Consider the following 25758-nt stretch of genomic DNA (forward strand, 5'->3'; position numbering starts at 1 on the left):
TGTGCAAAAGTGACGTCATATATTGACCAAAAATCGTCGATTACCGCCAAAGTAAAACATTGGCGTGGTTCAAATATGCACCGGCACACTCGGGTAGGGTATCCGCAAGAAGTAATCACGCTAATTCGGCTTTTCGGGGTGCCTCGAAAATTAAAAAGGTTATTCCCCGGGCGGGGAAAAGGGAAAAGCGGCCATCTTGTTTTTCTAATAGTCAACTCTGGAAATCGCGTTTTGACGGTGCAAATCGACCAAGTTGAGCATCCTGAACATCTTTCCTGTGTGGAGTCATGCAAAATTCGCAAAACCTTGGGAATTACAACTTTTTGGTGCACAAGTGACGTCATAGTTTGACAAAAAATCGTCGATTACCTGCAAAGTAAAACATTGACGGAGTTCAAATTTGCACCGGCACACTCGGGTGGGGTATCCGCAAGAAGTAATCACGCTAATTCGGCTTTTCGGGATGCCCCGAAAATTAAAAAGTTTATTCCCCGGGCTGGGAAAAGGGAAGAGCGGCCATCTTGTTTTTCTAATAGTCAACTCTGGAAATCGCGTTTTGACGGTGCAAATCGACCAAGTTGAGCATCCTGAACAACTTTCCTGTGTGGAGTCATGCAAAATTCGCAAAACCTTGGGAATTACAACTTTTTGGTGCAAAAGTGACGTCATAATTTGACCAAAAATCGTCGATTACCGCCAAAGTAAAACATTGGAGTGGTTCAAATTTGCACCGGCACACTCGGGTGGGGTATCCGCAAGAAGTAATCACGCTAATTCGGCTTTTCGGGGTGCCTCGAAAATTAAAAAGTTTATTCCCCGGGCAGGGAAAAGGGAAGAGCGGCCATCTTGTTTTTCTAATAGTCAACTCTGGAAATCGCGTTTTGACGGTGCAAATCGACCAAGTTGAGCATTCTGAACAACTTTCCTGTGTGGAGTCATGCAAAATTCGCAAAACCTTGGGAATTACAAATTTTTGGTGCAAAAGTGACGTCATAATTTGACCAAAAATCGTCGATTACCGCCAAAGTAAAACATTGGCGTGCTTTAAATTTGCACCGGCACACTCGGGTGGGGTATCCGCAAGAAGTAATCACGCTAATTCGGCTTTTCGGGGTGCCTCGAAAATTAAAAAGTTTATTCCCCGGGCAGGGAAAAGGGAAGAGCGGCCATCTTGTTTTTCTAATAGTCAACTCTGGAAATCGCGTTTTGACGGTGCAAATCGACCAAGTTGAGCATCCTGAACAACTTTCCTGTGTGGAGTCATGCAAAATTCGCAAAACCTTGGGAATTACAAGTTTTTGGTGCAAAAGTGACGTCATAATTTGACCAAAAATCGTCGATTACCGCCAAAGTAAAACATTGGCGTGGTTCAAATTTGCACCGGCACACTCGGGTGGGGTATCCGCAAGAAGTAATCACGCTAGTTCGGCTTTTCGGGGTGCCACGAAAATTAAAAAGGTTATTCCCCGGGCAGGAAAAAGGGAAGAGCGGCCATCTTGTTTTTCTAATAGTCAACTCTGGAAAACGCGTTTTGACGGTGCAAATCGACCAAGTTGAGCATCCTGAACAACTTTCCTGTTTGGAGTCAAGCACAATTCGCAAAACCTTGGGAATTACAACTTTTTGGTGCAAAAGTGACGTCATAATTTGACCAAAAATCGTCGATTACCGCCAAAGTAAAACATTGGCGTGCTTTAAATTTGCACCGGCACACTCGGGTGGGGTATCCGCAAGAAGTAATCACGCTAATTCGGCTTCTCGGGGTGCCTCGAAAATTAAAAAGGTTATTCCCGGGCAGGGAAAAGGCAAGAGCGGCCATCTTGTTTTTCTAATAGTTAACTCTGGAAATCGCGTTTTGACGGTGCAAATCGACCAAGTTGAGCATCCTGAACAACTTTCCTGTGTGGAGTCATGCATAATTCGCAAAACCTTGGGAATTACAACTTTTTGGTGCAAAAGTGACGTCATAATTTGAACAAAAAACGTCGATTATCTCCAAAGTAAAACATTGGCGTGCTTTAAATTTGCACCGGCACACTCGGGTGGGGTATCCGCAAGAAGTAATCACGCTAATTCGGCTTTTCGGGGTGCCTCGAAAATTAAAAAGGTTATTCCCCCGGGCAGGGAAAAGGGAAGAGCGGCCATCTTGTTTTTCTAATAGTCAACTCTGGAAATCGCGTTTTGACGGTGCAAATCGACCAAGTTGAGCATCCTGAACAACTTTCCTGTGTGGAGTCATGCATAATTCGCAAAACCTTGGGAATTACAACTTTTTGGTGCAAAAGTGACGTCATAATTTGAACAAAAAACGTCGATTACCTCCAAAGTAAAACATTGGCGTGGTTCAAATTTGCACCGGCACACTCGGGTGGGGTATCCGCAAGAAGTAATCACGCTAGTTCGGCTTTTCGGGGTGCCACGAAAATTAAAAAGGTTATTCCCCGGGCAGGAAAAAGGGAAGAGCGGCCATCTTGTTTTTCTAATAGTCAACTCTGGAAATCGCGTTTTGACGGTGCAAATCGACCAAGTTGAGCATCCTGAACAACTTTCTTGTGTGGAGTCATGCAAAATTCGCAAAACCTTGGGAATTACAACTTTTTTGTGCAAAAGTGACGTCATAATTTGACCAAAAATCGTCGATTACCGCCAAAGTAAAACATTGACGGGGTTCAAATTTGCACCGGCACACTCGGGTGGGGTATCCGCAAGAGGTAATCACGCTAATTCGGCTTTTCGGGTGCCACGAAAATTAAAAAGTTTATTTCCCGGGCAGGGAAACGGAAAGAGCGCCCATCTTGTTTTCTAAAAGTCAACTCTGGAAATCGCGTTTTGACGGTGCAATTTGACCAAGTTTAGCATCCTGAACAAATTTCCTGTGTGAAGTCATGCAAAATTAGCAAAACCGTGGGAATTACAACTTTTTTGTGCAAAAGTGACGTCATATATTGACCAAAAATCGTCGATTACCGCCAAAGTAAAACATTGGCGTGCTTCAAATATGCACCGGCACACTCGGGTAGGGTATCCGCAAGAAGTAATCACGCTAATTCGGCTTTTCGGGGTGCCTCGAAAATTAAAAAGGTTATTCCCCGGGCGGGGAAAAGGGAAAAGCGGCCATCTTGTTTTTCTAATAGTCAACTCTGGAAATCGCGTTTTGACGGTGCAAATCGACCAAGTTGAGCATCCTGAACATCTTTCCTGTGTGGAGTCATGCAAAATTCGCAAAACCTTGGGAATTACAACTTTTTGGTGCACAAGTGACGTCATAGTTTGACAAAAAATCGTCGATTACCTGCAAAGTAAAACATTGACGGAGTTCAAATTTGCACCGGCACACTCGGGTGGGGTATCCGCAAGAAGTAATCACGCTAATTCGGCTTTTCGGGATGCCCCGAAAATTAAAAAGTTTATTCCCCGGGCTGGGAAAAGGGAAGAGCGGCCATCTTGTTTTTCTAATAGTCAACTCTGGAAATCGCGTTTTGACGGTGCAAATCGACCAAGTTGAGCATCCTGAACAACTTTCCTGTGTGGAGTCATGCAAAATTCGCAAAACCTTGGGAATTACAACTTTTTGGTGCAAAAGTGACGTCATAATTTGACCAAAAATCGTCGATTACCGCCAAAGTAAAACATTGGAGTGGTTCAAATTTGCACCGGCACACTCGGCCGGGGTATCCGCAAGAAGTAATCACGCTAGTTCGGCTTTTCGGGGTGCCACGAAAATTAAAAAGGTTATTCCCCGGGCAGCAAAAAGGGAAGAGCGGCCAACTTGTTTTTCTAATAGTCAACTCTGGAAAACGCGTTTTGACGGTGCAAATCGACCAAGTTGAGCATCCTGAACAACTTTCCTGTTTGGAGTCATGCACAATTCGCAAAACCTTGGGAATTACAACTTATTGGTGCAAAAGTGACGTCATAATTTGACCAAAAATCGTCGATTACCGCCAAAGTAAAACATTGGCGTGCTTCAAGTTTGCACCGGCACACTCGGGTGGGGTATCCGCAAGAAGTAATCACGCTAATTCGGCTTCTCGGGGTGCCTCGAAAATTAAAAAGGTTAATCCCCGGGCAGGGAAAAGGGAAGAGCGGCCATCTTGTTTTTCTAATAGTCAACTTTGGAAATCGCGTTTTGACGGTGCAAATCGACCAAGTTGAGCATCCTGAACAACTTTCCTGTGTGGAGTCAAGCAAAATTCGCAAAACCTTGGGAATTACAACTTTTTGGTGCAAAAGTGACGTCATAATTTGACCAAAAATCGTCGATTACCGCCAAAGTAAAACATTAGCGTGCTTCAAATTTGCACCGGCACACTCGGGTGGGGTATCCGCAAGAAGTAATCACGCTAATTCGGCTTCTCGGGGTGCCTCGAAAATTAAAAAGGTTAATCCCCGGGCAGGGAAAAGGGAAGAGCGGCCATCTTGTTTTTCTAGTAGTCAACTTTGGAAATCGCGTTTTGACGGTGCAAATCGACCAAGTTGAGCATCCTGAACAACTTTCCTGTGTGGAGTCAAGCAAAATTCGCAAAACCTTGGGAATTACAACTTTTTGGTGCAAAAGTGACGTCATAATTTGACCAAAAATCGTCGATTACCGCCAAAGTAAAACATTAGCGTGCTTCAAATTTGCACCGGCACACTCGGGTGGGGTATCCGCAAGAAGTAATCACGCTAGTTCGGCTTTTCGGGGTGCCACGAAAATTAAAAATGTTATTCCCCGGGCAGGAAAAAGGGAAGAGCGGCCATCTTGTTTTTCTAATAGTCAACTCTGGAAATCGCGTTTTGACGGTGCAAATCGACCAAGTTGAGCATCCTGAACATCTTTCCTGTGTGGAGTCATGCAAAATTCGCAAAACCTTGGGAATTACAACTTTTTGGTGCAAAAGTGACGTCATAATTTGACCAAAAATCGTCGATTACCACCAAAGTAAAACATTGGCGTTGTTCAAATTTGCACCGGCACACTCGGGTGGGGTATCCGCAAGAAGTAATCACGCTAGTTCGGCTTTTCGGGGTGCAACGAAAATTAAAAAGGTTATTCCCTGGGCAGGAAAAAGGGAAGAGCGGCCATCTTGTTTTTCTAATAGTCAACTCTGGAAATCGCGTTTTGACGGTGCAAATCGACCAAGTTGAGCATCCTGAACAACTTTCCTGTGTGAAGTCATGCAAAATTCGCAAAACCTTGGGAATTACAACTTTTTTGTGCAAAAGTGACGTCATATATTGACCAAAAATCGTCGATTACCGCCAAAGTAAAACATTGGCGTGGTTCAAATTTGCACCGGCACACTCGGGTGGGGTATCCGCAAGAAGTAATCACGCTAATTCGGCTTTTCGGGGTGCTTTGAAAATTAAAAAGGTTATTCCCCGGGCAGGGAAAAGGGATGAGCGGCCATCTTGTTTTTCTAATAGTCAACTTTGGAAATCGCGTTTTGACGGTGCAAATCGACCAAGTTGAGCATCCTGAACAACTGTCCTGTGTGGAGTCATGCAAAATTCGCAAAACCTTGGGAATTACAACTTTTTGGTGCAAAAGTGACGTCATAATTTGACCAAAAATCGTCGATTACCGCCAATGTAAAACATTGGCGTGCTTCAAATTTGCACCGACACACTCGGGTGGGGTATCCGCAAGAAGTAATCACGCTAATTCGGCTTTTCGGGGTGCCTCGAAAATTAAAAAGGTTATTCCCCAGGCAGGGAAAAGGGAAGAGCGGCCATCTTGTTTTTCTAAAAGTCAACTCTGGAAATCGCGTTTTGACGGTGCAAATCGACCAAGTTGAGCATCCTGAACAACTTTCCTGTGTGGAGACATGTAAAATTCGCAAAACCTTGGGAATTACAACTTTTTGGTGCAAAAGTGACGTCATAATTTGACCAAAAATCGTCGATTACCGCCAAAGTAAAACATTGGCGTGGTTCAAATTTGCACCGGCACACTCGGGTGGGGTATCGGCAAGAAGTAATCACGCTAATTCGGCTTTCCGGGGTGCCACGAAAAATAAAAAGTTTATTTCCCGGGCAGGGAAACGGGAAGAGCGGCAATCTTGTTTTCTAAAAGTCAACTCTGGAAATCGCGTTTTTGACGGTGCAAATCGACCAGGTTAAGCATCCTGAACAACTTTTCTGTGTGGAGTCATGCAAAATTCGCAAAACCTTGGGAATTACAACTTGTTGGTGCAAAAGTGACGTCATAATTTGACCAAAAATCGTCGATTACCGCCAAAGTAAAACATTGGCGTGCTTTAAATTTGCACCGGCACACTCGGGTGGGGTATCCGCAAGAAGTAACCACGCTAATTCGGCTTTTCGGGGTGCCTCGAAAATTAAAAAGGTTATTCCCCGGGCAGGGAAAAGGGAAGAGCGGCCATCTTGTTTTTCTAATAGTCAACTCTGGAAATCGCATTTTGACGGTGCAAATCGACCAAGTTGAGTATTCTGAACAACTTTCCTGTGTGGAGTCATGCAAAATTCGCAAAACCTTGGGAATTACAAATTTTTGGTGCAAAAGTGACGTCATAATTTGACCAAAAATCGTCGATTACCGCCAAAGTAAAACATTGACGGGGTTCAAATTTGCACCGGCACACTCGGGTGGGGTATCCGCAAGAAGTAATCACGCTAATTCGGCTTTTCGGGGTGCCTCGAAAATTAAAAAGTTTATTCCCCGGGCAGGGAAAAGGGAAGAGCGGCCATCTTGTTTTTCTAATAGTCAACTCTGGAAATCGCGTTTTGACGGTGCAAATCGACCAAGTTGAGCATTCTGAACAACTTTCCTGTGTGGAGTCATGCAAAATTCGCAAAACCTTGGGAATTACAAATTTTTGGTGCAAAAGTGACGTCATAATTTGACCAAAAATCGTCGATTACCGCCAAAGTAAAACATTGGCGTGCTTTAAATTTGCACCGGCACACTCGGGTGGGGTATCCGCAAGAAGTAATCACGCTAATTCGGCTTTTCGGGGTGCCTCGAAAATTAAAAAGTTTATTCCCCGGGCAGGAAAAAGGGAAGAGCGGCCATCTTGTTTTTCTAATAGTCAACTCTGGAAAACGCGTTTTGACGGTGCAAATCGACCAAGTTGAGCATCCTGAACAACTTTCCTGTTTGGAGTCAAGCACAATTCGCAAAACCTTGGGAATTACAACTTTTTGGTGCAAAAGTGACGTCATAATTTGACCAAAAATCGTCGATTACCGCCAAAGTAAAACATTGGCGTGCTTTAAATTTGCACCGGCACACTCGGGTGGGGTATCCGCAAGAAGTAATCACGCTAATTCGGCTTCTCGGGGTGCCTCGAAAATTAAAAAGGTTATTCCCGGGCAGGGAAAAGGCAAGAGCGGCCATCTTGTTTTTCTAAGAGTTAACTCTGGAAATCGCGTTTTGACGGTGCAAATCGACCAAGTTGAGCATCCTGAACAACTTTCCTGTGTGGAGTCATGCATAATTCGCAAAACCTTGGGAATTACAACTTTTTGGTGCAAAAGTGACGTCATAATTTGAACAAAAAACGTCGATTATCTCCAAAGTAAAACATTGGCGTGCTTTAAATTTGCACCGGCACACTCGGGTGGGGTATCCGCAAGAAGTAATCACGCTAATTCGGCTTTTCGGGGTGCCTCGAAAATTAAAAAGGTTATTCCCCCGGGCAGGGAAAAGGGAAGAGCGGCCATCTTGTTTTTCTAATAGTCAACTCTGGAAATCGCGTTTTGACGGTGCAAATCGACCAAGTTGAGCATCCTGAACAACTTTCCTGTGTGGAGTCATGCATAATTCGCAAAACCTTGGGAATTACAACTTTTTGGTGCAAAAGTGACGTCATAATTTGAACAAAAAACGTCGATTACCTCCAAAGTAAAACATTGGCGTGGTTCAAATTTGCACCGGCACACTCGGGTGGGGTATCCGCAAGAAGTAATCACGCTAGTTCGGCTTTTCGGGGTGCCACGAAAATTAAAAAGGTTATTCCCCGGGCAGGAAAAAGGGAAGAGCGGCCATCTTGTTTTTCTAATAGTCAACTCTGGAAATCGCGTTTCGACGGTGCAAATCGACCAAGTTGAGCATCCTGAACAACTTTCTTGTGTGGAGTCATGCAAAATTCGCAAAACCTTGGGAATTACAACTTTTTTGTGCAAAAGTGACGTCATAATTTGACCAAAAATCGTCGATTACCGCCAAAGTAAAACATTGACGGGGTTCAAATTTGCACCTGCACACTCGGGTGGGGTATCCGCAAGAGGTAATCACGCTAATTCGGCTTTTCGGGTGCCACGAAAATTAAAAAGTTTATTTCCCGGGCAGGGAAACGGAAAGAGCGCCCATCTTGTTTTCTAAAAGTCAACTCTGGAAATCGCGTTTTGACGGTGCAATTTGACCAAGTTTAGCATCCTGAACAAATTTCCTGTGTGAAGTCATGCAAAATTAGCAAAACCGTGGGAATTACAACTTTTTTGTGCAAAAGTGACGTCATATATTGACCAAAAATCGTCGATTACCGCCAAAGTAAAACATTGGCGTGGTTCAAATATGCACCGGCACACTCGGGTAGGGTATCCGCAAGAAGTAATCATGCTAATTCGGCTTTTCGGGGTGCCTCGAAAATTAAAAAGGTTATTCCCCGGGCGGGGAAAAGGGAAAAGCGGCCATCTTGTTTTTCTAATAGTCAACTCTGGAAATCGCGTTTTGACGGTGCAAATCGACCAAGTTGAGCATCCTGAACATCTTTCCTGTGTGGAGTCATGCAAAATTCGCAAAACCTTGGGAATTACAACTTTTTGGTGCACAAGTGACGTCATAGTTTGACAAAAAATCGTCGATTACCTGCAAAGTAAAACATTGACGGAGTTCAAATTTGCACCGGCACACTCGGGTGGGGTATCCGCAAGAAGTAATCACGCTAATTCGGCTTTTCGGGATGCCCCGAAAATTAAAAAGTTTATTCCCCGGGCTGGGAAAAGGGAAGAGCGGCCATCTTGTTTTTCTAATAGTCAACTCTGGAAATCGCGTTTTGACGGTGCAAATCGACCAAGTTGAGCATCCTGAACAACTTTCCTGTGTGGAGTCATGCAAAATTCGCAAAACCTTGGGAATTACAACTTTTTGGTGCAAAAGTGACGTCATAATTTGACCAAAAATCGTCGATTACCGCCAAAGTAAAACATTGGAGTGGTTCAAATTTGCACCGGCACACTCGGGTGGGGTATCCGCAAGAAGTAATCACGCTAATTCGGCTTTTCGGGGTGCCTCGAAAATTAAAAAGTTTATTCCCCGGGCAGGGAAAAGGGAAGAGCGGCCATCTTGTTTTTCTAATAGTCAACTCTGGAAATCGCGTTTTGACGGTGCAAATCGACCAAGTTGAGCATTCTGAACAACTTTCCTGTGTGGAGTCATGCAAAATTCGCAAAACCTTGGGAATTACAAATTTTTGGTGCAAAAGTGACGTCATAATTTGACCAAAAATCGTCGATTACCGCCAAAGTAAAACATTGGCGTGCTTTAAATTTGCACCGGCACACTCGGGTGGGGTATCCGCAAGAAGTAATCACGCTAATTCGGCTTTTCGGGGTGCCTCGAAAATTAAAAAGTTTATTCCCCGGGCAGGGAAAAGGGAAGAGCGGCCATCTTGTTTTTCTAATAATCAACTCTGGAAATCGCGTTTTGACGGTGCAAATCGACCAAGTTGAGCATCCTGAACAACTTTCCTGTGTGGAGTCATGCAAAATTCGCAAAACCTTGGGAATTACAAGTTTTTGGTGCAAAAGTGACGTCATAATTTGACCAAAAATCGTCGATTACCGCCAAAGTAAAACATTGGCGTGGTTCAAATTTGCACCGGCACACTCGGGTGGGGTATCCGCAAGAAGTAATCACGCTAGTTCGGCTTTTCGGGGTGCCACGAAAATTAAAAAGGTTATTCCCCGGGCAGGAAAAAGGGAAGAGCGGCCATCTTGTTTTTCTAATAGTCAACTCTGGAAAACGCGTTTTGACGGTGCAAATCGACCAAGTTGAGCATCCTGAACAACTTTCCTGTTTGGAGTCAAGCACAATTCGCAAAACCTTGGGAATTACAACTTTTTGGTGCAAAAGTGACGTCATAATTTGACCAAAAATCGTCGATTACCGCCAAAGTAAAACATTGGCGTGCTTTAAATTTGCACCGGCACACTCGGGTGGGGTATCCGCAAGAAGTAATCACGCTAATTCGGCTTCTCGGGGTGCCTCGAAAATTAAAAAGGTTATTCCCGGGCAGGGAAAAGGCAAGAGCGGCCATCTTGTTTTTCTAATAGTTAACTCTGGAAATCGCGTTTTGACGGTGCAAATCGACCAAGTTGAGCATCCTGAACAACTTTCCTGTGTGGAGTCATGCATAATTCGCAAAACCTTGGGAATTACAACTTTTTGGTGCAAAAGTGACGTCATAATTTGAACAAAAAACGTCGATTATCTCCAAAGTAAAACATTGGCGTGCTTTAAATTTGCACCGGCACACTCGGGTGGGGTATCCGCAAGAAGTAATCACGCTAATTCGGCTTTTCGGGGTGCCTCGAAAATTAAAAAGGTTATTCCCCCGGGCAGGGAAAAGGGAAGAGCGGCCATCTTGTTTTTCTAATAGTCAACTCTGGAAATCGCGTTTTGACGGTGCAAATCGACCAAGTTGAGCATCCTGAACAACTTTCCTGTGTGGAGTCATGCATAATTCGCAAAACCTTGGGAATTACAACTTTTTGGTGCAAAAGTGACGTCATAATTTGAACAAAAAACGTCGATTACCTCCAAAGTAAAACATTGGCGTGGTTCAAATTTGCACCGGCACACTCGGGTGGGGTATCCGCAAGAAGTAATCACGCTAGTTCGGCTTTTCGGGGTGCCACGAAAATTAAAAAGGTTATTCCCCGGGCAGGAAAAAGGGAAGAGCGGCCATCTTGTTTTTCTAATAGTCAACTCTGGAAATCGCGTTTCGACGGTGCAAATCGACCAAGTTGAGCATCCTGAACAACTTTCTTGTGTGGAGTCATGCAAAATTCGCAAAACCTTGGGAATTACAACTTTTTTGTGCAAAAGTGACGTCATAATTTGACCAAAAATCGTCGATTACCGCCAAAGTAAAACATTGACGGGGTTCAAATTTGCACCTGCACACTCGGGTGGGGTATCCGCAAGAGGTAATCACGCTAATTCGGCTTTTCGGGTGCCACGAAAATTAAAAAGTTTATTTCCCGGGCAGGGAAACGGAAAGAGCGCCCATCTTGTTTTCTAAAAGTCAACTCTGGAAATCGCGTTTTGACGGTGCAATTTGACCAAGTTTAGCATCCTGAACAAATTTCCTGTGTGAAGTCATGCAAAATTAGCAAAACCGTGGGAATTACAACTTTTTTGTGCAAAAGTGACGTCATATATTGACCAAAAATCGTCGATTACCGCCAAAGTAAAACATTGGCGTGCTTCAAATATGCACCGGCACACTCGGGTAGGGTATCCGCAAGAAGTAATCACGCTAATTCGGCTTTTCGGGGTGCCTCGAAAATTAAAAAGGTTATTCCCCGGGCGGGGAAAAGGGAAAAGCGGCCATCTTGTTTTTCTAATAGTCAACTCTGGAAATCGCGTTTTGACGGTGCAAATCGACCAAGTTGAGCATCCTGAACATCTTTCCTGTGTGGAGTCATGCAAAATTCGCAAAACCTTGGGAATTACAACTTTTTGGTGCACAAGTGACGTCATAGTTTGACAAAAAATCGTCGATTACCTGCAAAGTAAAACATTGACGGAGTTCAAATTTGCACCGGCACACTCGGGTGGGGTATCCGCAAGAAGTAATCACGCTAATTCGGCTTTTCGGGATGCCCCGAAAATTAAAAAGTTTATTCCCCGGGCTGGGAAAAGGGAAGAGCGGCCATCTTGTTTTTCTAATAGTCAACTCTGGAAATCGCGTTTTGACGGTGCAAATCGACCAAGTTGAGCATCCTGAACAACTTTCCTGTGTGGAGTCATGCAAAATTCGCAAAACCTTGGGAATTACAACTTTTTGGTGCAAAAGTGACGTCATAATTTGACCAAAAATCGTCGATTACCGCCAAAGTAAAACATTGGAGTGGTTCAAATTTGCACCGGCACACTCGGCCGGGGTATCCGCAAGAAGTAATCACGCTAGTTCGGCTTTTCGGGGTGCCACGAAAATTAAAAAGGTTATTCCCCGGGCAGCAAAAAGGGAAGAGCGGCCAACTTGTTTTTCTAATAGTCAACTCTGGAAAACGCGTTTTGACGGTGCAAATCGACCAAGTTGAGCATCCTGAACAACTTTCCTGTTTGGAGTCATGCACAATTCGCAAAACCTTGGGAATTACAACTTATTGGTGCAAAAGTGACGTCATAATTTGACCAAAAATCGTCGATTACCGCCAAAGTAAAACATTGGCGTGCTTCAAGTTTGCACCGGCACACTCGGGTGGGGTATCCGCAAGAAGTAATCACGCTAATTCGGCTTCTCGGGGTGCCTCGAAAATTAAAAAGGTTAATCCCCGGGCAGGGAAAAGGGAAGAGCGGCCATCTTGTTTTTCTAATAGTCAACTTTGGAAATCGCGTTTTGACGGTGCAAATCGACCAAGTTGAGCATCCTGAACAACTTTCCTGTGTGGAGTCAAGCAAAATTCGCAAAACCTTGGGAATTACAACTTTTTGGTGCAAAAGTGACGTCATAATTTGACCAAAAATCGTCGATTACCGCCAAAGTAAAACATTAGCGTGCTTCAAATTTGCACCGGCACACTCGGGTGGGGTATCCGCAAGAAGTAATCACGCTAATTCGGCTTCTCGGGGTGCCTCGAAAATTAAAAAGGTTAATCCCCGGGCAGGGAAAAGGGAAGAGCGGCCATCTTGTTTTTCTAGTAGTCAACTTTGGAAATCGCGTTTTGACGGTGCAAATCGACCAAGTTGAGCATCCTGAACAACTTTCCTGTGTGGAGTCAAGCAAAATTCGCAAAACCTTGGGAATTACAACTTTTTGGTGCAAAAGTGACGTCATAATTTGACCAAAAATCGTCGATTACCGCCAAAGTAAAACATTAGCGTGCTTCAAATTTGCACCGGCACACTCGGGTGGGGTATCCGCAAGAAGTAATCACGCTAGTTCGGCTTTTCGGGGTGCCACGAAAATTAAAAATGTTATTCCCCGGGCAGGAAAAAGGGAAGAGCGGCCATCTTGTTTTTCTAATAGTCAACTCTGGAAATCGCGTTTTGACGGTGCAAATCGACCAAGTTGAGCATCCTGAACAACTGTCCTGTGTGGAGTCATGCAAAATTCGCAAAACCTTGGGAATTACAACTTTTTGGTGCAAAAGTGACGTCATAATTTGACCAAAAATCGTCGATTACCGCCAAAGTAAAACATTGGCGTGCTTCAAATTTGCACCGACACACTCGGGTGGGGTATCCGCAAGAAGTAATCACGCTAATTCGGCTTTTCGGGGTGCCTCGAAAATTAAAAAGGTTATTCCCCGGGCAGGGAAAAGGGAAGAGCGGCCATCTTGTTTTTCTAATAGTCAACTTTGGAAATCGCGTTTTGACGGTGCAAATCGACCAAGTTGAGCATCCTGAACAACTGTCCTGTGTGGAGTCATGCAAAATTCGCAAAACCTTGGGAATTACAACTTTTTGGTGCAAAAGTGACGTCATAATTTGACCAAAAATCGTCGATTACCGCCAAAGTAAAACATTGGCGTGGTTCAAATTTGCACCGGCACACTCGGGTGGGGTATCCGCAAGAAGTAATCACGCTAGTTCGGCTTTTCGGGGTGCCACGAAAATTAAAAAGGTTATTCCCCGGGCAGGAAAAAGGGAAGAGCGGCCATCTTGTTTTTCTAATAGTCAACTCTGGAAAACGCGTTTTGACGGTGCAAATCGACCAAGTTGAGCATCCTGAACAACTTTCCTGTTTGGAGTCATGCACAATTCGCAAAACCTTGGGAATTACAACTTTTTGGTGCAAAAGTGACGTCATAATTTGACCAAAAATCGTCGATTACCGCCAAAGTAAAACATTGGCGTGCTTTAAATTTGCACCGGCACACTCGGGTGGGGTATCCGCAAGAAGTAATCACGCTAATTCGGCTTCTCGGGGTGCCTCGAAAATTAAAAAGGTTATTCCCCGGGCAGGGAAAAGGCAAGAGCGGCCATCTTGTTTTTCTAATAGTTAACTCTGGAAATCGCGTTTTGACGGTGCAAATCGACCAAGTTGAGCATCCTGAACAACTTTCCTGTGTGGAGTCATGCATAATTCGCAAAACCTTGGGAATTACAACTTTTTGGTGCAAAAGTGACGTCATAATTTGAACAAAAAACGTCGATTACCGCCAAAGTAAAACATTGGCGTGGTTCAAATTTGCACCGGCACACTCGGGTGGGGTATCCGCAAGAAGTAATCACGCTAGTTCGGCTTTTCGGGGTGCCACGAAAATTAAAAAGGTTATTCCCCGGGCAGGAAAAAGGGAAGAGCGGCCATCTTGTTTTTCTAATAGTCAACTCTGGAAATCGCGTTTCGACCGTGCAAATCGACCAAGTTGAGCATCCTGAACAACTTTCTTGTGTGGAGTCATGCAAAATTCGCAAAACCTTGGGAATTACAACTTTTTTTGTGCAAAAGTGACGTCATAATTTGACCAAAAATCGTCGATTACCGCCAAAGTAAAACATTGACGGGGTTCAAATTTGCACCGGCACACTCGGGTGGGGTATCCGCAAAAGGTAATCACGCTAATTCGGCTTTTCGGTTTCCACGAAAATTAAAAAGTTTATTTCCCGGGCAGGGAAACGGAAAGAGCGCCCATCTTGTTTTCTAAAAGTCAACTCTGGAAATCGCGTTTTGACGGTGCAAATCGACCAAGTTTAGCATCCTGAACAAATTTCCTGTGTGAAGTCATGCAAAATTCGCAAAACCGTGGGAATTACAACTTTTTTGTGCAAAAGTGACGTCATATATTGACCAAAAATCGTCGATTACCGCCAAAGTAAAACATTGGCGTGGTTCAAATATGCACCGGCACACTCGGGTGGGGTATCCGCAAGAAGTAATCACGCTAATTCGGCTTTTCGGGGTGCCTCGAAAATTAAAAAGGTTATTCCCCGGGCGGGGAAAAGGGAACAGCGGCCATCTTGTTTTTCTAATAGTCAACTTTGGAAATCGCGTTTTGACGGTGCAAATCGACCAAGTTGAGCATCCTGAACAACTGTCCTGTGTGGAGTCATGCAAAATTCGCAAAACCTTGGGAATTACAACTGTTTGGTGCAAAAGTGACGTCATAATTTGACCAAAAATCGTCGATTACCGCCAAAGTAAAACATTGGCTGGGTTCAAATTTGCACCGGCACACTCGGGTGGGGTATCCGCAAGAAGTAATCACGCTAGTTCGGCTTTTCGGGGTGCCACGAAAATTAAAAAGGTTATTCCCCGGGCAGGAAAAAGGGAAGAGCGGCCATCTTGTTTTTCTAATAGTCAACTCTGGAAAACGCGTTTTGACGGTGCAAATCGACCAAGTTGAGCATCCTGAACAACTTTCCTGTTTGGAGTCATGCACAATTCGCAAAACCTTGGGAATTACAACTTTTTGGTGCAAAAGTGACGTCATAATTTGACCAAAAATCGTCGATTACCGCCAAAGTAAAACATTGGCGTGCTTTAAATTTGCACCGGCACACTCGGGTGGGGTATCCGCAAGAAGTAATCACGCTAATTCGGCTTCTCGGGGTGCCTCGAAAATTAAAAAGGTTATTCCCGGGCAGGGAAAAGGCAAGAGCGGCCATCTTGTTTTTCTAATAGTTAACTCTGGAAATCGCGTTTTGACGGTGCAAATCGACCAAGTTGAGCATCCTGAACAACTTTCCTGTGTGGAGTCATGCATAATTCGCAAAACCTTGGGAATTACAACTTTTTGGTGCAAAAGTGACGTCATAATTTGAACAAAAAACGTCGATTACCGCCAAAGTAAAACATTGGCGTGGTTCAAATTTGCACCGGCACACTCGGGTGGGGTATCCGCAAGAAGTAATCACGCTAGTTCGGCTTTTCGGGGTGCCACGAAAATTAAAAAGGTTATTCCCCGGGCAGGAAAAAGGGAAGAGCGGCCATCTTGTTTTTCTAATAGTCAACTCTGGAAATCGCGTTTCGACCGTGCAAATCGACCAAGTTGAGCATCCTGAACAACTTTCTTGTGTGGAGTCATGCAAAATTCGCAAAACCTTGGGAATTACAACTTTTTTTGTGCAAAAGTGACGTCATAATTTGACCAAAAATCGTCGATTACCGCCAAAGTAAAACATTGACGGGGTTCAAATTTGCACCGGCACACTCGGGTGGGGTATCCGCAAAAGGTAATCACGCTAATTCGGCTTTTCGGTTTCCACGAAAATTAAAAAGTTTATTTCCCGGGCAGGGAAACGGAAAGAGCGCCCATCTTGTTTTCTAAAAGTCAACTCTGGAAATCGCGTTTTGACGGTGCAAATCGACCAAGTTTAGCATCCTGAACAAATTTCCTGTGTGAAGTCATGCAAAATTCGCAAAACCGTGGGAATTACAACTTTTTTGTGCAAAAGTGACGTCATATATTGACCAAAAATCGTCGATTACCGCCAAAGTAAAACATTGGCGTGGTTCAAATATGCACCGGCACACTCGGGTGGGGTATCCGCAAGAAGTAATCACGCTAATTCGGCTTTTCGGGGTGCCTCGAAAATTAAAAAGGTTATTCCCCGGGCGGGGAAAAGGGAACAGCGGCCATCTTGTTTTTCTAATAGTCAACTCTGGAAATCGCGTTTTGACGGTGCAAATCGACCAAGTTGAGCATCCTGAACATCTTTCCTGTGTGGAGTCATGCAAAATTCGCAAAACCTTGGGAATTACAACTTTTTGGTGCAAAAGTGACGTCATAATTTGACAAAAAATCGTCGATTACCGCCAAAGTAAAACATTGACGGAGTTCAAATTTGCACCGGCACACTCGGGTGGGGTATCCGCAAGAAGTAATCACGCTAATTCGGCTTTTCGGGATGCCCCGAAAATTAAAAAGTTTATTCCCCGGGCTGGGAAAAGGGAAGAGCGGCCATCTTGTTTTTCTAATAGTCAACTCTGGAAATCGCGTTTTGACGGTGCAAATCGACCAAGTTGAGCATCCTGAACAACTTTCCTGTGTGGAGTCATGCACAATTCGCAAAACCTTGGGAATTACAACTTTTTGGTGCAAAAGTGACGTCATAATTTGACCAAAAATCGTCGATTACCGCCAAAGTAAAACATTGGCGTGCTTCAAATTTGCACCGACACACTCGGGTGGGGTATCCGCAAGAAGTAATCACGCTAATTCGGCTTTTCGGGGTGCCTCGAAAATTAAAAAGGTTATTCCCCGGGCAGGGAAAAGGGAAGAGCGGCCATCTTGTTTTTCTAATAGTCAACTCTGGAAATCGCGTTTTGACGGTGCAAATCGACCAAGTTGAGCATCCTGAACAACTTTCCTGTGTGGAGTCATGCAAAATTCGCAAAACCTTGGGAATTACAACTTTTTGGTGCAAAAGTGACGTCATAATTTGACAAAAAAATCGTCGATTACCGCCAAAGTAAAACATTGGAGTGGTTCAAATTTGCACCGGCACACTCGAGTGGGGTATCCGCAAGAAGTAATCACGCTAATTCGGCTTTTCGGGGTGCCTCGAAAATTAAAAAGGTTATTCCCCGGGCAGGGAAAAGGGAAGAGCGGCCATCTTGTTTTTCTAATAGTCAACTTTGGAAATCGCGTTTTGACGGTGCAAATCGACCAAGTTGAGCATCCTGAACAACTTTCCTGTGTGGAGTCATGCAAAATCGCAAAACCTTGGGAATTACAACTTTTTGGTGCAAAAGTGACGTCATATATTGACCAAAAATCGTCGATTACCGCCAAAGTAAAACATTGGCGTGCTTCAAATTTGCACCGGCACACTCGAGTGGGGTATCCGCAAGAAGTAATCACGCTAACTCGGTTTTTCTGGGTGGCACGAAAGTTAAAAAGGTTATTCCCCGGGCTGGGAAAAGGCAAGAGCGGTCGTCTTGTTTTTCTAATAGTCAACTCTGGAAATCGCGTTTTGACGGTGCAAATCGACCAAGTTGAGCATCCTTAACAACTTTCCTGTGTGGAGTCATGCAAAATTCGCAAAACCTTGGGAATTACAACTTTTTGGTGCAAAAGTGACGTCATAATTTGACAAAAAATCGTCGATTACCGCCAAAGTAAAACATTGGCGTGCTTCAAATTTGCACCGACACACTCGGGTGGGGTATCCGCAAGAAGTAATCACGCTAATTCGGCTTTTCGGGGTGCCTCGAAAATTAAAAAGGTTATTCCCCGGGCAGGGAAAAGGGAAGAGCGGCCATCTTGTTTTTCTAATAGTCAACTTTGGAAATCGCGTTTTGACGGTGCAAATCGACCAAGTTGAGCATCCTGAACAACTTTCCTGTGTGGAGTCATGCAAAATTCGCAAAACCTTGGGAATTACAACTTTTTGGTGCAAAAGTGACGTCATAATTTGACAAAAAAATCGTCGATTACCGCCAAAGTAAAACATTGGAGTGGTTCAAATTTGCACCGGCACACTCGAGTGGGGTATCCGCAAGAAGTAATCACGCTAATTCGGCTTTTCGGGGTGCCTCGAAAATTAAAAAGGTTATTCCCCGGGCAGGGAAAAGGGAAGAGCGGCCATCTTGTTTTTCTAATAGTCAACTTTGGAAATCGCGTTTTGACGGTGCAAATCGACCAAGTTGAGCATCCTGAACAACTTTCCTGTGTGGAGTCATGCAAAATCGCAAAACCTTGGGAATTACAACTTTTTGGTGCAAAAGTGACGTCATATATTGACCAAAAATCGTCGATTACCGCCAAAGTAAAACATTGGCGTGCTTCAAATTTGCACCGGCACACTCGAGTGGGGTATCCGCAAGAAGTAATCACGCTAACTCGGTTTTTCTGGGTGGCACGAAAGTTAAAAAGGTTATTCCCCGGGCTGGGAAAAGGCAAGAGCGGTCGTCTTGTTTTTCTAATAGTCAACTCTGGAAATCGCGTTTTGACGGTGCAAATCGACCAAGTTGAGCATCCTTAACAACTTTCCTGTGTGGAGTCATGCAAAATTCGCAAAACCTTGGGAATTACAACCTTTTGGTGCAAAAGTGACGTCATAATTTGATCAAAAATCGTTGATTACCGCCAAAGTAAAACATTGGCGGGGTTCAAATTTGCACCGGCACACTCGGGTGGGGTATCCGCAAGAAGTAATCACGCTAATTCGGTTTTTCGGGGTGCCACGAAAATTAAAAAGGTTATTCCCCGGGCTGTGAAACTGGAAGAGCGGCCATCTTGTTTTTCTAATAGTCAACTTTGGAAATCGCGTTTTGACGATGCAAATCGACCAAGTTGAGCATCCTGAACAACTTTCCTGTGTGGAGTCATGCAAAATTCGCAAAACCTTGGGAATTACAACTTTTTGGTGCAAAAGTGACGTCATAATTTGACCAAAAATCGTCGATTACCGCCAAAGTAAAACATTGGCGTGCTTCAAATTTGCACCAACACACTCGGGTGGGGTATCCGCAAGAAGTAATCACGCTAATTCGGCTTTTCGGGGTGCCTCGAAAATTAAAAAGGTTATTCCCCGGGCAGGGAAAAGGGAAGAGCGGCCATCTTGTTTTTCTAATAGTCAACTTTGGAAATCGCGTTTTGATGGTGCAAATCAACCAAGTTGAGCATCCTGAACAATTTTCCTTTGTGGAGTCATGCAAAATTGCAAAACCTTGGGAATTACAACTTTTTTGTGCAAAAGTGACGTCATATATTGACCAAAAATCGTCGATTACCGCCAAAGTAAAACATTGGCGTGGTTCAAATTTGCACCGGCACTCTCGAGTGGGGTATCCGCAAGAAGTAATCACGCTAACTCGGTTTTTCGGGGTGGCACGAAAATTAAAAAGGTTATTCCCCGGGCTGGGAAAAGGGAAGAGCGGCCATCTTGTTTTTCTAATAGTCAACTCTGGAAATCGCGTTTTGACGGTGCAAATCGACCAAGTTGAGCATCCTGAACAACTTTCCTGTGTGGAGTCATGCACAATTCGCAAAACCTTGGGAATTACAACTTTTTGGTGCAAAAGTGACGTCATAATTTGACCAAAAATCGTCGATTACCGCCAAAGTAAAATATGGCGTGCTTCAAATTTGCACCGACACACTCGGGTGGGGTATCCGCAAGAAGTAATCACGCTAATTCGGCTTTTCGGGGTGCCTCGAAAATTAAAAAGGTTATTCCCCGGGCAGGGAAAAGGGAAGAGCGGCCATCTTGTTTTTCTAATAGTCAACTTTGGAAATCGCGTTTTGACGGTGCAAATCGACCAAGTTGAGCATCCTGAACAACTTTCCTGTGTGGAGTCATGCAAAATCGCAAAACCTTGGGAATTACAACTTTTTGGTGCAAAAGTGACGTCATATATTGACCAAAAATCGTCGATTACTGCCAAAGTAAAACATTGGCGTGGTTCAAATTTGCACCGGCACACTCGAGTGGGGTATCCGCAAGAAGTAATCACGCTAACTCGGTTTTTCTGGGTGGCACGAAAGTTAAAAAGGTTATTCCCCGGGCTGGGAAAAGGCAAGAGCGGTCGTCTTGTTTTTCTAATAGTCAACTCTGGAAATCGCGTTTTGACGGTGCAAATCGACCAAGTTGAGCATCCTTAACAACTTTCCTGTGTGGAGTCATGCAAAATTCGCAAAACCTTGGGAATTACAACCTTTTGGTGCAAAAGTGACGTCATAATTTGATCAAAAATCGTTGATTACCGCCAAAGTAAAACATTGGCGGGGTTCAAGTTTGCACCGGCACACTCGGGTGGGGTATCCGCAAGAAGTAATCACGCTAATTCGGTTTTTCGGGGTGCCACGAAAATTAAAAAGGTTATTCCCCGGGCTGTGAAACTGGAAGAGCGGCCATCTTGTTTTTCTAATAGTCAACTCTGGAAATCGCGTTTTGACGATGCAAATCGACCAAGTTGAGCATCCTGAACAACTTTCCTGTGTGGAGTCATGCAAAATTCGCAAAACCTTGGGAATTACAACTTTTTGGTGCAAAAGTGACGTCATAATTTGACCAAAAATCGTCGATTACCGCCAAAGTAAAACATTGGCGTGCTTCAAATTTGCACCAACACACTCGGGTGGGGTATCCGCAAGAAGTAATCACGCTAACTCGGTTTTTCGGGGTGGCACGAAAATTAAAAAGGTTATTCCCCGGGCAGGGAAAAGGGAAGAGCGGCCATCTTGTTTTTCTAATAGTCAACTTTGGAAATCGCGTTTTGATGGTGCAAATCAACCAAGTTGAGCATCCTGAACAATTTTCCTGTGTGGAGTCATGCAAAATTGCAAAACCTTGGGAATTACAACTTTTTTGTGCAAAAGTGACGTCATATATTGACCAAAAATCGTCGATTACCGCCAAAGTAAAACATTGGCGTGGTTCAAATTTGCACCGGCACTCTCGAGTGGGGTATCCGCAAGAAGTAATCACGCTAACTCGGTTTTTCGGGGTGGCACGAAAATTAAAAAGGTTATTCCCCGGGCTGGGAAAAGGGAAGAGCGGCCATCTTGTTTTTCTAATAGTCAACTCTGGAAATCGCGTTTTGACGGTGCAAATCGACCAAGTTGAGCATCCTGAACAACTTTCCTGTGTGGAGTCATGCACAATTCGCAAAACCTTGGGAATTACAACTTTTTGGTGCAAAAGTGACGTCATAATTTGACCAAAAATCGTCGATTACCGCCAAAGTAAAACATTGGCGTGCTTCAAATTTGCACCGACACACTCGGGTGGGGTATCCGCAAGAAGTAATCACGCTAATTCGGCTTTTCGGGGTGCCTCGAAAATTAAAAAGGTTATTCCCCGGGCAGGGAAAAGGGAAGAGCGGCCATCTTGTTTTTCTAATAGTCAACTTTGGAAATCGCGTTTTGACGGTGCAAATCGACCAAGTTGAGCATCCTGAACAACTTTCCTGTGTGGAGTCATGCAAAATTCGCAAAACCTTGGGAATTACAACTTTTTGGTGCAAAAGTGACGTCATAATTTGACAAAAAATCGTCGATTACCGCCAAAGTAAAACATTGGAGTGGTTCAAATTTGCTCCGGCACACTCGAGTGGGGTATCCGCAAGAAGTAATCACGCTAATTCGGCTTTTCGGGGTGCCTCGAAAATTAAAAAGGTTATTCCCCGGGCAGGGAAAAGGGAAGAGCGGCCATCTTGTTTTTCTAATAGTCAACTTTGGAAATCGCGTTTTGACGGTGCAAATCGACCAAGATGAGCATCCTGAACAACTTTCCTGTGTGGAGTCATGCAAAATCGCAAAACCTTGGGAATTACAACTTTTTGGTGCAAAAGTGACGTCATATATTGACCAAAAATCGTCGATTACCGCCAAAGTAAAACATTGGCGTGGTTCAAATTTGCACCGGCACACTCGAGTGGGGTATCCGCAAGAAGTAATCACGCTAACTCGGTTTTTCTGGGTGGCACGAAAGTTAAAAAGGTTATTCCCCGGGCTGGGAAAAGGGAAGAGCGGCCATCTTGTTTTTCTAATAGTCAACTTTGGAAATCGCGTTTTGACGGTGCAAATCGACCAAGTTGAGCATCCTGAACAACTTTCCTGTGTGGAGTCATGCAAAATCGCAAAACCTTGGGAATTACAACTTTTTGGTGCAAAAGTGACGTCATATATTGACCAAAAATCGTCGATTACTGCCAAAGTAAAACATTGGCGTGGTTCAAATTTGCACCGGCACACTCGAGTGGGGTATCCGCAAGAAGTAATCACGCTAACTCGGTTTTTCTGGGTGGCACGAAAGTTAAAAAGGTTATTCCCCGGGCTGGGAAAAGGCAAGAGCGGTCGTCTTGTTTTTCTAATAGTCAACTCTGGAAATCGCGTTTTGACGGTGCAAATCGACCAAGTTGAGCATCCTTAACAACTTTCCTGTGTGGAGTCAGGCAAAATTCGCAAAACCTTGGGAATTACAACCTTTTGGTGCAAAAGTGACGTCATAATTTGATCAAAAATCGTTGATTACCGCCAAAGTAAAACATTGGCGGGGTTCAAGTTTGCACCGGCACACTCGGGTGGGGTATCCGCAAGAAGTAATCACGCTAATTCGGTTTTTCGGGGTGCCACGAAAATTAAAAAGGTTATTCCCCGGGCTGTGAAACTGGAAGAGCGGCCATCTTGTTTTTCTAATAGTCAACTCTGGAAATCGCGTTTTGACGATGCAAATCGACCAAGTTGAGCATCCTGAACAACTTTCCTGTGTGGAGTCATGCAAAATTCGTAAAACCTTGGGAATTACAACTTTTTGGTGCAAAAGTGACGTCATAATTTGACCAAAAATCGTCGATTACCGCCAAAGTAAAACATTGGCGTGCTTCAAATTTGCACCAACACACTCGGGTGGGGTATCCGCAAGAAGTAATCACGCTAATTCGGCTTTTCGGGGTGCCTCGAAAATTAAAAAGGTTATTCCCCGGGCAGGGAAAAGGGAAGAGCGGCCATCTTGTTTTTCTAATAGTCAACTTTGGAAATCGCGTTTTGATGGTGCAAATCAACCAAGTTGAGCATCCTGAACAATTTTCCTGTGTGGAGTCATGCAAAATTGCAAAACCTTGGGAATTACAACTTTTTTGTGCAAAAGTGACATCATATATTGACCAAAAATCGTCGATTACCGCCAAAGTAAAACATTGGCGTGGTTCAAATTTGCACCGGCACTCTCGAGTGGGGTATCCGCAAGAAGTAATCACGCTAACTCGGTTTTTCGGGGTGGCACGAAAATTAAAAAGGTTATTCCCCGGGCTGGGAAAAGGGAAGAGCGGCCATCTTGTTTTTCTAATAGTCAACTCTGGAAATCGCGTTTTGACGGTGCAAATCGACCAAGTTGAGCATCCTGAACAACTTTCCTGTGTGGAGTCATGCACAATTCGCAAAACCTTGGGAATTACAACTTTTTGGTGCAAAAGTGACGTCATAATTTGACCAAAAATCGTCGATTACCGCCAAAGTAAAACATTGGCGTGCTTCAAATTTGCACCGACACACTCGGGTGGGGTATCCGCAAGAAGTAATCACGCTAATTCGGCTTTTCGGGGTGCCTCGAAAATTAAAAAGGTTATTCCCCGGGCAGGGAAAAGGGAAGAGCGGCCATCTTGTTTTTCTAATAGTCAACTTTGGAAATCGCGTTTTGACGGTGCAAATCGACCAAGTTGAGCATCCTGAACAACTTTCCTGTGTGGAGTCATGCAAAATTCGCAAAACCTTGGGAATTACAACTTTTTGGTGCAAAAGTGACGTCATAATTTGACAAAAAATCGTCGATTACCGCCAAAGTAAAACATTGGAGTGGTTCAAATTTGCTCCGGCACACTCGAGTGGGGTATCCGCAAGAAGTAATCACGCTAATTCGGCTTTTCGGGGTGCCTCGAAAATTAAAAAGGTTATTCCCCGGGCAGGGAAAAGGGAAGAGCGGCCATCTTGTTTTTCTAATAGTCAACTTTGGAAATCGCGTTTTGACGGTGCAAATCGACCAAGATGAGCATCCTGAACAACTTTCCTGTGTGGAGTCATGCAAAATCGCAAAACCTTGGGAATTACAACTTTTTGGTGCAAAAGTGACGTCATATATTGACCAAAAATCGTCGATTACCGCCAAAGTAAAACATTGGCGTGGTTCAAATTTGCACCGGCACACTCGAGTGGGGTATCCGCAAGAAGTAATCACGCTAACTCGGTTTTTCTGGGTGGCACGAAAGTTAAAAAGGTTATTCCCCGGGCTGGGAAAAGGCAAGAGCGGTCGTCTTGTTTTTCTAATAGTCAACTTTGGAAATCGCGTTTTGACGGTGCAAATCGACCAAGTTGAGCATCCTGAACAACTTTCCTGTGTGGAGTCATGCAAAATCGCAAAACCTTGGGAATTACAACTTTTTGGTGCAAAAGTGACGTCATATATTGACCAAAAATCGTCGATTACCGCCAAAGTAAAACATTGGCGTGGTTCAAATTTGCACCGGCACACTCGAGTGGGGTATCCGCAAGAAGTAATCACGCTAACTCGGTTTTTATGGGTGGCACGAAAGTTAAAAAGGTTATTCCCCGGGCTGGGAAAAGGGAAGAGCGGCCATCTTGTTTTTCTAATAGTCAACTCTTGAAATCGCGTTTTGACGGTGCAAATCGACCAAGTTGAGCATCCTGAACAACTTTCCTGTGTGGAGTCATGCAAAATTCGCAAAACCTTGGGAATTACAACTTTTTGGTGCAAAAGTGACGTCATAACTTGACCAAAAGTCGTCGATTACCGCCAAAGTAAAACATTGGAGTGGTTAAAATTTGCACCGGCACACTCGGGTGGGGTATCCGAAAGAAGTAATCACGCTAGTTCGGCTTTTCGGGGTGCCACGAAAATTAAAAAGGTTATTCCCCGGGCTGTGAAACGGGAAGTGCGGCCATCTTGTTTTTCTAATAGTCAACTCTGGAAATCGCGTTTTGACGATGCAAATCGACTAAGTTGAGCATCCTGAACAACTTTCCTGTGTGGAGTCATGCAAAATTCGCAAAACCTTGGGAATTACAACTTTTTGGTGCAAAAGTGACGTCATAAATTTGACCAAAAATCGTCGATTACCGCCAAAGTAAAACATTGGCGTGGTTCAAATTTGCACCGGCACACTCAGGTGGGGT

The sequence above is a fragment of the Asterias amurensis genome, chromosome 15 (assembly GCF_032118995.1).
Source record: "Asterias amurensis chromosome 15, ASM3211899v1".
NCBI lineage: Eukaryota > Metazoa > Echinodermata > Asteroidea > Forcipulatida > Asteriidae > Asterias > Asterias amurensis.